Below are 4,398 nucleotides of genomic sequence, written 5' to 3'. Positions count from 1 at the left end.
CCAAACCCTATATTTTCAATGTCAACCGCCCCTTTGATGATTTGCTTTACTTACTTCAGTAAATCCACAAGTCTTTCAGTCCACAACATTTGGGGCTGAGGTGGTAAAATTTTTTATATAGTAAAATTCACCATCATCGATCTAATTAATCGCTGTGATAGGAAATACTACTTCATATGTCGAAACCATGTCTTACCTATGCACGCTTTTTCTCATACTTCTCAAACTATACGCACGCGCACTCGAGTCGAGTATTATAGGTTTTTCAGATGTTTGTGGTCAAGGGATTCAATTCAATTCAATCCCGTCGGGGACCTCGGATTCTTGTCCTGGCGCCACCTCTGGACATTTACGTCTTCCCAATGATCTGTGCCCACGATTTTGAGAATATGGGCCTCTGTGCACTCTCATGTACCTTAAAAATCTTTCCAATAATAATTCATATCAACAATATAATACAATTATTTTTCTTAATGCACTTTAGGGGGGTACGATCGCACCCTCTGCACCTGCCTCAGACTAGATACTTGTATAGGCAGGAATGGTGACGTAGCGGACCAGATCTTATGTTGAATAATTGGACATGAAGTTGCAGTTACTATAATACTGGCCCAGTAATAATTGAAAACGCATATTTATGACAAGCATTGAATCCAGATTTTGTATCTTGTACTGAAAATAAGGCCAGAAAATGAGAAATTAATCCATAGACATAGTCTACACAAGACAAAACGTGATTAAATTAAACCCACAAGTTATTTAAAATCAATACCTTACTCTTATTATTGGAATACACATCATTATACTCACGAGAGTTGTTACACCAATGGAATTGGAAATTATTTCATTAAGTGGTATGTATTTAGTTTGCTCAAGTTTATTATTGAATGATATTTCATTTCGTCACCCGAAGTCAATGCAAGACTGCTCGCAACAATTAAAGCCCGGCTTAGAAAAGTTAAACACGGTGGCGCACCAGGCCTAGTTACGATAGGAACACAGCCCGGCTAGAGATAAGCCACCTAGTTCAGACTGGCAGGTGGATAAATCCGGTGAGTTGAGCCGGGTTTCCACCTAGTCTGAACTTCTAGGCCTGTTTTATACGAACAAAAGTTGCACTTGTCTCGTATCCTCCCAATTGGTCGAAATCCAGTTTGTCGAAACCCGGTTTGCCAAATTTAACCCATTTTGCCGAAAACCAAGATTGCCGAATCCAGTTCACCAAAAACATGAAATCCCAGTTGGCCGAAACCCGGTTTGCCAAACCCAGTTTGTCAACTTTGAATTTTGCCGTCAACGTCGTACAAAAGCGCAGCACACTACTATTTTGAAATAAAATGTAATAAACAGCAATTATGTAGGCGAAATCAAATGTAAACTCAGACTTAACCACAAAAAAATTACTGTAATTAACGACCATCAAAAGGGCTTTCTGTTGCTCACCACAATTTACCGAGCCAAACTATCAGTGATTTAGGCTTATATATATAATATATTTATATATATATATTATATATAAATATTATATATATAATATATATAATATATATATGTATGAATATACATGTATGTATGTATGTATACACACACATATATATATGTATATATAATTTATATATACAAATGGAGAAGAAATAGTGCCACCACTTCGTACAAGACAAAACGTGATTAAATTAAACCCACAAGTTATTTAAAATCAATACCTTACTCTTATGCGGTAACGATAACAACATGGACCTATAAGTATTAACATAACACACTTTGTGATGTATTTAGATTTTTTAAATATGAAACGGAAAATATTAAATTAATTCTATAATATCACTCAACTGCAAGTCTGTGTTACTTTTGTCAGCAAAGACCCACTCAACTGCAAGTGTTATGAGAGACTCCACTTAATAACTGGCATTTAATACCTATTATGTAATGATAAACTATTACATAATACCTATTATGTAATAGTTTATCATGAAAAACCCACTCAATTACATAGTGTTGCATATTGTTTATCATTGAGAAAGACGATTGTCTAATGTATATAACATTACTTTCACAATGTAATCATTATAAACAATATCTTCACTGGTGCACAATATTGGTATTGAGGAAACATTATCTCATACTTTTTTGGCATTAGTCATACTAGCAATTTAATATGGATATCGATCTTTTTTCTGGCAGGGGACCAATATGGAACCAGTTCCCAATATGTATGAAGGAGGCAAGTTCTTGATGTTTTTAAGGACCACCTAAAAAAGCAACTTTTCTTATTTAATTTTTCTTTATTTATTTAATACATTTAGAGTCTAACATCGCTGTGATTGATTATTATAGGGCACTATTTATATATTATTATTACCTATATTTAGCTTATTTTATATTAACCAATTAACTTAATTATTAATATCCTATTATTATTATTATTATTATTATATTTATTGCATAAAGTACAATATTGTTCTTGATATTCAACTTTATGTGAAAGACAAAATAAGATGAATTTCTGAAAAAAGAAATATAAAAAACAATTTTTAAAAATGATAAAAGACGATTAAACAGATAATTCCTTGAAGACAAAAACATAAAATGAGCATTGGCAGAAATACCCACAAATAGAATTGCAAATCAATTTTTTTTAAATTTTCATTTAAAACATAATTAAATTTATACGACAACCTATTAGGACCACTGAAATATAAATTTTTATGTCGTAATTAAACGACTTATTATGACGAAATTTCGACATACGTATGTCGTAATTACTACTTATTATGTCGTAATTTCGACATACGTATGTCGAAATTTTGACATAATAAGTCGTAATTACGACTTACGTATGTCAAAATTTCGACATAATAAGTAGAATTACGACATAAGTCGAATTACGACATACGTATGTCGTAATTTCGACATAGGCTTGGGCCACTATTTATATGTATATCTCTAAAGAATTTTAAAATCAATCTTAATTACTAAAGTTAAGGATTGTTGAAAGAGTTGAAATGTACATGGGCAATACAAAAACAAGAAAATGGTGGATTTTTGTTTAAATATACAACAATAAAAAGTCAATTTAATGCTAACATTAACACTAACTTCAGGTATCAGAGTATATTTATTTTTAAAAGTAATACAATTGGGAAAAAGTCGTCCGGCCAAAGCATGCCCTGCGTCAGTGGTGGGGATATTTGTTTTTTCGTGTGGTATTTTTGTGTGCAACATATTATCAAAAACGGCTGCACTGACATAAATGAAAATAAGAGGGAGTGTTAGGCATAACCCAGTATACTTAAGGCCATACCTGAACAATGGAAACATGTAATTAAAACTGCTATTAATTTTGAATCTAAAGAAAAACCTAATATCAATACAAAGTATAAAGGTATTAACACAAAAAAAATATATTCGTGCTTTGTAAAAGAAATGTTTGTTACACCTAATGGACAAGATAAATGGGGAAAATACTTAAATAACAACAACATCGACTGGGAAACGTGCTGGTTACATAGAATGTGTAAAATGGGACAAAAAACTAGCACAGTTCATTTACAAAATTTTAAATCGAATAACAAAAGGCTATACATATGGAAAATCAAGGAATCCGAAATGTGTAGCAAATGTGGAGTTCCTGAAGATGAAAATCATTTGCTTTTTAGTTGTTCGCATATACAAACTTTTTGGAGGAAAGTAAGTAGTGTCTTAGAGTGTATTACAAATGACGATATATCATTTAAAAAACTTATTCTTGGAACTTGATGTGTATTAGAAGATTTAATATATACATCTGCAGCATTTACAATTTATAAACAGAACATTTTGTCAGAGTTGAATAAAACAGGTTTTAAATCACTGTGAGCTCCTTTAAGTGCAATATCTTATTGAAAATTAAAATTGAAATGTATAATGACAAAGAAAATGGTTAAAGAAAATAGGAAAAAATACAAAATACTATTTTAATAACATAAGAAAATGTAATAATGAATATTGTTCGGATAGTATATTTTGTAGAAATGACACTAGTTAAACCATTTATTACAAAGTACCAAATATGTGTAACTTTATCAATTATAGGCCTAATAAAAGGCTTAGTATAAGCTTAAAAAAAGTAATAAAAGAAAATAAATAAATAAAAAATAATGTATTTTGTATTTGTAGTACAAATGGTTTCTCTTCTAGAAAAAATGTAAATGGTGTAAACATTAAATAGGATATAGTAATTGAAAGAAATTATGTACAATGAATATATATATATATATGTATGTGTATATTATGTATGTGTGTGTATGAGGTGTGTGGGGGTGTGGGTGTGTGTATGTGTGTATATATATATATGTATATAATGTTTGTATATATATATATATATATATATATATATATATATATATATATATAAATAAA

This window comes from Anneissia japonica, unplaced genomic scaffold, assembly GCF_011630105.1.
Source record: "Anneissia japonica isolate Jap-2015-1 unplaced genomic scaffold, ASM1163010v1 scaffold685_len2926416_cov193, whole genome shotgun sequence".
NCBI classification, from domain to species: domain Eukaryota; kingdom Metazoa; phylum Echinodermata; class Crinoidea; order Comatulida; family Comatulidae; genus Anneissia; species Anneissia japonica.
This window is presented reverse-complemented; position numbering follows the sequence as displayed.